Source organism: Ovis aries, chromosome 18, assembly GCF_016772045.2.
Source record: "Ovis aries strain OAR_USU_Benz2616 breed Rambouillet chromosome 18, ARS-UI_Ramb_v3.0, whole genome shotgun sequence".
NCBI classification, from domain to species: domain Eukaryota; kingdom Metazoa; phylum Chordata; class Mammalia; order Artiodactyla; family Bovidae; genus Ovis; species Ovis aries.
The window spans coordinates 1,440,388-1,452,460 of record NC_056071.1 but is presented as its reverse complement, the minus strand read 5'-3'; positions in this window follow the sequence as shown (position 1 = coordinate 1,452,460).

Below are 12,073 nucleotides of genomic sequence, written 5' to 3'. Positions count from 1 at the left end.
GGATTGACTGGTTTGATCTCCTTGCTATCCAAGGGACTCTCAAGAGTCTTCTCCAATACCACAGTTCAAAAGCATCAATTTTTTGGCACATCAAGAACTGATTTGAGAACTAGTTAAGTGTTTGTAGAGTTGTCTCTGAAGTGGGATTTATCTAATTATTATCTCATGATTATACTGTCATTATGGGTTCTGGGAAAGATCATAAAGTATCATTCTTATCCTGTCATAAAAGGCTACATCCTATCAATATGACTATATTAACCTTGACTACCTGGCTGAAATATTGTTCATCAGGTTTCTCCACCATAAATTTACTTTTCCTCCCACCTGCCACTTTCACACTGTATTCTCTGCAAGCAGGTCGCTATGCACAGACCACACTTGAGGAATGAGGATTCATGTTGCACTTCCTTGAAGTCAAAGTATCTACAAAATTTGTTTTGAATTATTTTACATAAGAATTTTGTCTATTCTCCCAATGTATTTATTCGCTTTTTTATATTACTGTGAATTCATGGATAATTAGAAAGAGAAGCACTTCCTTATGTTCTGGTCCTCTAGGATGCTCCAGACTCACTTTTAATATTTCCTGCCCCTTTATAGAATCAGGCTTCCCTGGTAGCTCAGCTGGTAAAGAATCTTCCTGAAATGCAGGAGATCTCACTTTGATTCCTAGGTTGGGAAGATCCGCTGGAGAAGGGATAGGTTATCCACTCCAGTATTCTTGGGCTTCCCTGGTGGCTCTGGTAGTTCAGCTGGTAAAGAATCCACCTGCAATGCAGGAGACCTGGGTTTGATCCCTGGGTTGGGAAGATCCCCTGGAGAAGGGAAAGGCTACCCACTCTGGTATTCTGGCCTGCAGAATTCCATGGACTGCATAGTCCATGGGGTCACATAAGAGTTGGACATGACTGAACGACTTTCACTTTACTTCATAGAATCAACCATTTTTGACAGGATCCATTTTTTTTTGAGACTAGTATTAGAAACCAAGCTATGGGTTTTAGGTGTGCCTTTCATTATTAGATTACCATTGTTTCTAGGCTTTCTCAACCGACAGATTAATGAAATATATATATATATATATATATATAAAGTAACTATATATGTATATAAATGTGTGTAACTACATATGCATATACATATATATGATACAGAACGTAAGTTAATAGTGATGCTTCCAATTCAAACCCATTATTACATGGATTACTCTAACCTCTTCTTGTTTGTCTATAGCTTTCTACTCCAGCAAAAAACCTTACACCATCTGCCAACCATTTACTTAATTAATTCTAGTATGTATGTGTAGTGGTTTCAGAGTTGCTAATCCATACACTCATGAGAAACAACTTTATTAAGTACAGGACTGTATATATTTACTTTGCTTCTAGTCTTACAGATTGCACTAACTCCCCTAGTCATTTGTTAGCATCTTTTCTTTACAAACCCCATAAGTGAAATTGTTTCATACATTTGTAATACATTAGATTCTCTTTTTACATTTTATATTCCAACCTGGGATCCCCCAACTACTAAATAGTTTTTAAAAATCATATATATTAAGGTTTACTCTTTGTGCTGTAAAGTTCTATGGGTTTTGACAAATGCATGTCATATATATGCCATTACAGTATCATACAAGATAGATTCAGTTTGCTTTATCTATTCAGCCCTTGCCCTCCCACTGATGACCATGTGTTTACTGTATCTTTAGTTTTGCCTTTTCCAGAATATCATATAAATGGAAGCATACCATACGTATTCAACCAACCGCTTTCACTCTGAAAAATGTATTCAAAGTTCATCTGTGTTTCTGTCTCTCTCTCTCTTGTTGCTAAAGTGGCTGTGCCACAGTGTTTTTAAGGATTAACCTATTGGAGGATATCTTAGCTACTGCCAGTTTTTGGCAGTTACAAATAAAGCTGTTATAAATATTCATGTGCTAGTTTTGGGGTGGACCTAAGTTTTCAACCCATTTGGGTAAATACCTAGGAGCACAGCAGCTAAATGTAGAACACTTAGCTTTGTAACCACACTGTTTTCCAACCTTGCTGTACCATTTTTCATTCTAGCCACAAATAAATGACAGTTTCTGCTGCTTGTATTTTCCACAAATAATTGAGTCAGTTTTTTTTTAATTTTAGCCATTATCCTAGGTGTGTAGTAGTATTTTTTGTTTGTTTAATTTGCATCTCCCTAATGACAGATAATATATGGCATCTTTACATACAGTTATCTGTATATTTCTCTGGTGAGGTATCTATTCAGATTTTTTGCCCATTTTAAATGGGTTTTCTTTTTGCTGAATTTTAAGAGTTTTTATCTATTTGGATTGAAGATCTTCATCAGATATGTGCTTTGAAAATGTACTCTCCCAATGTTTCCTGTCTTTTCATTAACTTATGTGTCTTTTGCCAGATCAGAGCTTTTAGTTTTAATAAAGCTCAAATTTTTTTCTTCATGGTTTTGTGCTTTTGGTGTTATATCACAAAACCCAAGGTCACATTGACTTTCTCCTATGTTTGCTTTGAGAAGTTTTATAGTTTTACATTTCACATCTAGTTCTATGATTTTGAGTTAATCTTTATGTAACATATAAGGGCTGTGTCTAGGCCCCCATTATGCTTGTGGAATCCCATGTTCTAGCATCATTTATTGAAAAGACTTTTTATGTAGTAAATTGCCTTTGACCTCCTGTCAAAGATGAGGCAATTATAAATGTTATAAGCATGTATCTACCTCTGGATCCTCTATTCTGTACTATTCATCTATGTCTATTTATTTGCCAATGCCATGCTATCTTGATTATGGTAGCTTATGGTAAGTGTTTCAAAATAAGGTAGTGTGAGTCCTCCAATGTTGGTTAACTCTAGTTCTTTTGTCTTTTCACATAAACTTTAAAATCAGTTTACTGATATCTACAAAATAACTCGCTGGGGCTTTGAATAGGATTATACTGTATCCATAGGTAAAGCTGGGGAAAACTGACTTAATACTGAGTTTTCTAACTCATGAAAACAGAATAGCCATTATTTACATTTTCTTTGCTATCTTTTATCAGAATTTTGACTTTTCCCATTTAGATACACAAAAGTATGTGCAATGAATACCTGTTTTTTAAATTGCAAATGTAGATGGGATTTTAAAAAATTATTTCAAACACCAATTGTTCATAATTGGTATATAGGAAACAGTTGACTTTTTAATACTAACATATTCTTTATGCTTGTTATGCACATTTATCTCATTTAATTCCAGGAGGTTTTTGTTTAGCTTTATAGATTCTTTGGGATTCTCTACATAGATACTCATGTCATCTCTGAATAAATACAGTTTTATTTTTCTCATTTTCAATCTATACGCCTCTTAATACTTTTTATCTCATTGAATTAGCTAAGACTTCCAGTATGATGTATAGAAGTGGTGCAAGAAGACATCCTGTCTTTTTTTTGAAATTAGCATAAAGACTCTCATCAAAAAATGCTAGCTACAGGGCTTTTTGTAGGTGTCCTTTACCAAACTGAGAGACTGTCCCTGCATTACTAATTTACTCAGAGTTTTTATCTTAAATGAATATTGGATTTTGTCAAAAAGTTTTTTATAGCATATGGCTATATGAGTTTTCTTTTGTAGCCTTTGGATGGATTATATAGATTGATTTTTGAATGTTGAAATACTTGGAATAAATTTCAGTTGGTTGTGTATAATTTCTCCTATATTTTATTGGATTTAACTTGCTAATATTTTTGAGGATACTCATGACATATATTGGTCTGTAATGTCCAATTTCTTGTGATGATCTGGTCATGGTGTTAGGGGAATAATGGTTTAACACAGTGAATTAGCAAGTGACTCCCTTCTTTCTAGTGCTTCCCAAGTGGCGACAGTGGTAAAGAACCTGGCTGCCAATGCAGGAGACATGAGATTAGAGTTCAGTCCCTGGGTCTCAAAGATCCCCTGGAGGAGGAAATGGCCACCCACTCCACAGTGTTCTTGCCTGGAGAGTCCATGGACAGAGGAGCCTGGCGGTCTACAATCCACAGGTCTCAGAGTCAGACAGGACTGAGAGGACAGCATACATCCCCCTTCCATTTTCTGGAGGCAGTGGTGGAGGGTTGATACTGTTTCTTCCCTAAATGTTTGGCAAAATAAACCAGCAAAACTATCTGGGCTTGGTGTTTTCTTTTTTAAAGCTATTAACTGTTAATTCCTTTAACAGACTTAGGGCTACTTAGAATATGTATTTTTCCTTGTATGGGCTATTTAGAATATGTATTTTTCCTTGTATGACAAACTACCAAAACTACTGTTTTATTTCATCAAATTTATCCAATTGGGAGCATAGAGTTTAGAGTATTCTGTTATTATGCTTTCACTATCCTTAGAATCAGAACTGATTGTTCTTTTATTTCTATTATTAGTCATTTGTATCTTTTTTTCCCCTTTCCTTAGCCTCAGTAGAATTTTTGCAATTTTATTGGTCTTTTAAAAGAACTACCTCTTGTTTATTTTCTCTATTGTTTTTCTGTTCTTAATTTTACTGACTTCTGTTCTAACTGCTGTTATCAATATTCTTCTATTTTCTCTAGGCTTAAAGTGTTCTTTTTCTAAGGTAAAAACTTAAGATTACTGGTTTAGGTCTTTCAAATTTTCTAATGTATAAAATGTTTTTTTTTTTTTTTTTCTGTAAGTGATGCTTTAGCTGCATCTGATAAATTATGGTAATATTTTCCTTTTTACTTTGCTCAAAATATAAAAAAATATTTTCTAATGTTCCTTGATGTATTTGTTATTTTGAATTGTTTAATTCAAATACTTGGGGATTTCCCAGCTATATTTTTATCAACTACCAGTTTTATTTCATTGTTGCTTTTTATAGCTTCTAATCTTTTACATTTGTTAAGGTATGTTTTATGGAACATAATATGACCTATTTCAGTCACTATTTCATATGACCTTTAGAAGAATGTGTGTTCTCCTTCATGGATGGAATAGTCTGTAATTATCAAACAAACTTGATAGTGCTCTTTTTATCATCTGTATCTTTATTGTTCTGCCTGTTTGATCAGTTACTGTCAGAGAGCTGTTGAAGTCTGCAACTATAATAGTTGACTTGTTTATTTCTACTTTGGGTTCCTTCAACTTTTACCTATCTTGATACTTTGTTGTTAGGGGCACATACATACATTCATGATTGTTATGTCTTCTAAAGAATGGATTCTTTAACATTAAATAATCTTCATGCATGATAATTTTCCTTGTTCTGAAGCTGGCTTTGTCTGAAATCAATGCAGCTTCTTTGGCTATCTTTTTATTAGATTTTGCATGATATATGTTTCTTAATACCTTTCCTGAAAGGTTCCTCAACACCTTTATTGACCTAAACCTTTAATTTTAAAGTAGGTTTCTTGTAGACAACATTTAGTTGACTTTTTTTTCAAATTCATTCTGACAATCCCTGTATTTTAAACCCTCACATTTAAAACAATTATTAATACTACCAATTAATATCAATTTGTAACTGTTTCCTAGTCATTGAATTATTGTTTCTTCCCATTTTACTGCATTCTCCGCTTTTAGTTGATTTTTACATGATTCCATTTTATCTCCTCTTTTAGCATATCAATTACTTTTAACTTTTTATTGGTTTCTCTAGAACGTACAATAAAATTTTTCAACTCATCCAAACTCACTTTACAAATTACACTATACCACTTCACATGAAGTACAGGTTCCTTCGATCTGAGTATTATCAATTTCTCTTTCCCATCTCTTGTGACATTATTATCATTTGTTTCACTATCCATATGCCATAATCAACCAGCATTTTATAGCTATTATTACTTTAGGCATTTTAAGATTATTTAAGAAAAATGGGACTAATAATTTTATTTTACCTGATTTATTCTCCAATGCTCTTTTCTTTATGGCAATCCAAGTTTCTGACCTGTATAATTCTCCTTCTTCCTAAAGAACTTCTAGCATTTCTTGTACACCATGTCTGTCGGTGAGAATTTCCTCATTTTTGGTTTGTCTGAGAGTATATATATCTCCTTTATTTTAGAATAATCATCTTGTTCTAGGTTGATATTTCTTTCCTGCAACATTTTAAATATTTCACATCATGTTCTCTTAACTTTGTTTCTGATAAGTTCACTGTAATTCTCTATAGCTAATGCACTGTGGGTATTTTTCTAACTTCTTTCAAGATTTTCTCTTTGTCTTTGGTTTCCTTCAATTGAGGGCTTCCCTGATAGCTCAGTTTGTAAAGAATCTGCCTGCAATCCAGGAGACCCCGGTTGGATTCGTGAGTTGGGAAGATCCACTGGAGAAGGGGTAGGTTCCAGTATTCCTGGCCTGCCCTTGTGGTTCGGCTGGTAAAGAACTCACCTGCATGTGGGAGACCTGGGTTCAATCCCTGGGTTGGGAAGATTCCCTGGAGAAGGGAGAGGCTACCCACTCTAGTATTCTGGCCTGGAGAATTCCATGGACTGTATAGTCAATGGGGTCACAAAGAGCTGGACACGAATGAGTGACTTTCACTTTCTTTCAATTGAATAAGTTATACCTAGGCTTTAATGTTGTTAGTTTGCTTGTGTGCGTTCGTGTGCTTTGCATTTTTTCCTGCTTTGTGTTCTCCAAATTCCCACACTTGTGATTTAATGTTTTTCATTCATTTTGAAACATCCTTGACCATTATTACTTTGAAAATTTCTTCTGCTCTCTCATTCTGGGATTCCAGTTATGTGTATTTCACTTTTTAAAATTGTTTGACTTCTTGGATTTTTTTCTTTTTCTCTTAGTATTTCATTTTGTGAAATTTCTATTGGATTGTTTTCAACAGCATTGTTTTTCTCAATTGTGTTGAATCTAGTGATGAGTCTATTGAAGTCATTCTTCATTTTTTTTTGGTAGCATTTCCTCTTGATTCTTGTAGTTTTTATTTCTCTGCTTATATAATCTATTCTTGCATGACATCTTCTTTTTCTCTGAGAGCTCTTAACATATGAATCAGTTATTTTAAATTCCCCATTTGATAATTTCAACATCTGTGTCCTGAGTCTGGTTTTGCTGATTGTTTTCTCTCTTCAAACTGCATTTTTCTTGCTCTGTAACATGCACTATAGTTTTTTTGAGTTGTATCTGGTATTTGGAATTGAGGTAAATAAGCCTTTGGTATGAGATTTGTTGTAATCTAACTAGGAGTTGTGTTCTGTTTAATGTTTGTATTCCTAGAGGTATCAGAAGTGTTAAATTACTTTAGTGTGCTTTTGTCTCCTCTCTTGACTCTGAGTTTCCCTAAGTACTTCTGAGAGAGCTGTTGTCTTGAAGCTCTTTCAACTGTATCCACTGTTATTATAGTGAAGCTATATTGGTGGCATGGTTAGCTTGTGGGGTAACTGAGTGATCCACAACAGTTTTGAATAAGTCTCTGGTTCTGTTTGCCTATGTCTTAGGATTGTGGCCTTTATAAGTGTTTCCTCAGTAGCATAGTTCTTTTTCTCCTTGTCTCCTACCCTTTTCCCTGACTCTAGTGTTCCCAATCTATTTCCCTGAAGCACTGACCGCTATTGACAATTGTGTGTGTGTGTGTGTGTGTTTTCTGATTGATAAGACTGAATGGCTATAATAGGCCACAGTTATGGAAAATTCTTTGGGTTTACTTCACAAGGATCACTCTCCTCCACCACCCCAGTTCCAGAGTCATAAGGGTTATGTCTTTTTTTTTTCCTCAAATCCTTATCATAAGAAACATGTGAGGTTCTTGTAGGTAAAGCCCACAAAAGTGTAAGTTTCCAGAAGTTTCTCCCTTTCACTTTATTCTACATTCAACCCATCTCTCCATCTAAATTGCAGTTACATTTTCCTACCAATTTGTAGCTTCTGTTTCAACTAGCAGATCTCACCTGTATCTCAATGGATGTCTGTCTCTCCAGATTTTGGGGTGGCAGTTTTCCCTGCAGCTTCAGGCCTCTGATGGATCCAAGGAAATAACTGATTCTTCTCAGTTTTCCTACCTTTATCTTGCTGTAAGTACAGAAATAATGACTTCTTATCCCTTCGTATTTCAGAGTTGAAACCAGAAGTCTTATTTTTTTAATGTAAAAAAGCAACGTTTACTAAATAAGTCCCAAATGGTTCTGATGCATTAGTTTTGACATATTTTATGCAATGTGGTTTACTAATATTATATTTAGGATGTTTCCATCTATATTCATAGTAGTCATATTCTATAAATTCATTTTAAACACTGTTATCAGGTTTAGTTAAGCTATTCTGAGAAAATGGGAATTAATACTATATTTTTTCCTTAAATACTTGTAAAAATCTACTGGTGAGAATATTCATGACTGGAGTAGTCTCGTTTGGAAGGATTTTCAGTTTGGATTCAGTATCTTTAACAGATATAGGAAAATTTATACTTTCTATTCTTGTGGTTTTTTTTTTTTTTTTCACTAGCTGTGCTCTTAAGGAATTTTTTTCCATTTCATTGATACAGCTGACCCTTGAATAACATGATTTCAACTGTGTAGATCCATTTATTATACAAATTGTTTTCAACAAGTATGTACAACAGGATCTGGTTGAGACTGTGAATATGGATCCTTGGATGCAGAACCACAGACACAGAGTGGTGACTGTAAAGTTATATACAGATTTTCAACTGGGGAGGGAAGACTTATTTGTACCTCTAATTCATGATGTTCAATGATCAACCATATTTTTTAAATGGCTGGCAAATTATTTACTTTTCAAATGCTATTGATATTTAAAATTTTAATTTAGGAAAAATTAAAATTATCTACAAAGGCAAATAAGAGTATTTAAATGATAATGAACTTTATATTCTCACGTTTATGTTTTTAGGTTTGGATGGTGAAATTTAAAAAATGTCACATTTGCCGGAAGGACCTCATCCACATGTACAAAAATGCTGCAAATTCTACCTTTCCTGATAAAATTACCCACTGCTCAGGAAGCTGCAAAAGTGGTTAAAACTGGTTTTTAACTAAATCTTTACATTTAGCAAACACTACTAGAACTGATCTACTCTCCAATCCTTCCAATCATCTCTATTTAGGTTTGATCAAATCAATCCATCCAGTCAACGTCATTTTTGCTTTGATCTACCCCAAATGCTGCTTATTATAAATTTAGCCAAATTTCACTCATCCTCAAAATTCCCTGTAATTTTGTTTTTTCCTTCAAGAAGCAAAATGTTGAAATTTCTCTTACAGTTTCTCCCTTACCAGACCGATAATTTGAAGTAAGTTTAGCACTTGGTTTTAAAATTTAAGCTAATTTTTATGTTTCTCACAGTCAGGGCATTGGTATCAATACAGTAAAGGACACACAAAAATCTCTATGCTCAACATGTTTGCATTATAGTGCAAGAAGGCAAACACTCATTAAAAATATTAAATAGGGTACTTTATATTAGATAATAAGTATTAAAAAATATGGAACAGGATACAAATAAACTCAAACCAGAAATAGAGGATTTAATATGAAAACAAAAAAACTAGAAAGGGAAATACTCACATTATTAGATCTGCAGCACTGCACTAAACATTAATCAGACTAGAGACAAAACTACATCCTCCCATCCCAGACACCTGTAAACATTAAGTACTTTGGGGAAATAATTGTCTTCCATTAGCTGAGAATCTAAACAGTAAAAAAAAAAAAAAAGAAAGAAAGAAAGAAATAAACAATCAATCAAGGTGCTTTAAGTACATATCAGGCAACTAATAACCTACATTGTACCCTTAAAGTCAAAAATATAACTTAACATTAAAGGATAAACTTGCAATTAAAAAAATCAATATGGGTGCTATAATATCAATTTTAAACTCTACCACTATTATACAACTTGTTCCTTAGAAATGACAAGTATTCAGGTGGTAGATTTCTCCAATAACCCTCAGACTTTATCTAAATTACACTTGTTCTTCTACTGTAATAGCATCTCTACTTTCTTGATAGGTAGAGAATCACTGTACAAATGGAATCGCAAGCTAAATATTCTCTGGATGGTCTAGGCCTCAAGTCCTTGAGGACTCCCCTCCACATAAAGAATGTAGATAATTTGGAAACTGATATACTGCTATTTTTGTATCTAAATTGAGCCCAAACTGAAGATCTCAAGGAAGCACCCATTCTAGTGCACAAGAATTTCTACTCACATAGGCAGGATTGTTTGGGCTAAACACAGTTTAGATTTATCCATCTAAGTTGCTATCCAAACTTCCACTGTATCTTCTAAAACCAGGAACTGAGGACTAAAAATGGAAGTAAAAAACTTATACCAATCCTTATAATAGCTTAACCCACCAATTCCAAGAACCTACTTGACAGAGACAGAGATTTGTTTAGGACCTCAGAGCCATAAATAGAATAGTTTTTCCTGTTTCCCTATAGTACAACACCCATACCATTTTATTTTCAGTAACTCCCCGAAGCAGTATACTTTATAGCGGTAGATTCATGATCTAGTTTTTTGTTAGTGTCACTCTGGACCAAAATAGTCTATACTTATTTGTCACTCAGGAAAATCAACAGCATATTTAGACTATGTCCCAAGGCAAAAATACATCCACAAGGCAGAACTCATTACATTCCACAGATCTGGTTAGTTAGAGAGATGTAAGAGAGTGATACCGAGTGATAGTAAGTATACTTTGAGTGTAGTCCATGGTTTTTGAATTCTTTAAGAATAAACAGGTTCATAAGAGAGTGATACAGAGTGATCGTAAGTATACTTTGATTGTAGTCCATTATTTCTGAAATCTTTAAGAATAAGCAGGGTTCTTGATTTCTGCAGGAGCCTCAACAAAGAATGGTCAGCAAATTAAGTAACTATAGAGTGCTCTGAAGTTTTCTAAAGAGGTGACTGTCATAAAAGCAAACACCCATCAAGAGAGGATACCATGAAAGCTAAATAAATGCCCTAACAGGCAGCACTCACTAATATCCTGTCCCTCATGATTATATTTTTTGAGAGATTCCAATAGCCTGTTGGCTCCATTGGCTCCAGAGTTATCACAGTTACTGGGAGAAATCTGCAGGTAAATTACATGAGAATAATCTCTACCACTCTAATTATGGATACTTAGCCATACCAGGTGACATCAAATGGAGAACTGTAAACATTTAACATGAAATTATCTACCACAGCAAAGACAAATTGACTACTGTATATACTCAGCCTGGTGGAGAAACTTTACAAAGACACTAAGGGTATCTGTGGTTAATGTCTCATTTGTTGTTCTTGATAAAACTGTAAAGGTGGGGTATGGATAAGAGCCCAAACCTTAGAATTTCTTTAAACATGTCCAAACAGATTTCATACTTCTGGAATGTGCTTTAAATATATATCATAATTGCTTATTTGGGGGGTGGGGGTGGGGGGAATAAAGCCTTGTTGGAGAATTCCAGTTCTGCCAGTAGCAATGTATTACATGATTTTGTGTTCCCAAACTCTGAGATAATACTAGGCACAATCATTTTACTGAGACTGTAATTAAAGTTTTGCACATCTCTTCCAGTCACACAGTAACCTTACTGTCCACATTGCTTCAATCTTCAGGAAAGATAGAAAAAACAAAAATCTTAAGGTCAAATTAGCAACATTCTCAGGTTCATTCAAACTCCCATGGCATAATGATTGCTTTAATGACAACGAACTTAATTCTTAGGGTTCACTGAATTGTTCTTTTTGAGTTAGTAACAGGACAAGTCTAGTAATATCACCTCTACTTCTGGACTCTGCTCTACTGTAAGAAATCCTGGCCAAATATTTCAGATGAGTCATCAGCAATTCATCCAGTTGTATTTATATTAAAACTTTCTACCAATTCCTATCTAAGTAAGGTGGACAAACTTGGTGTTCTGATTCAACTTCATCAGAATGCTCAGAGACCACCACATAGCTGTCTTGACTTTGTTGTAATAAATAGTCATAGCAGTTAAACAAGTAGAAATTTATGCCAGCTTGATTTTAGGTTAGGGTCTCCTTTAAATCAAATGACACAAATGATTTTCCTCAATAATCTCCTAGAAAGTGAAAGTG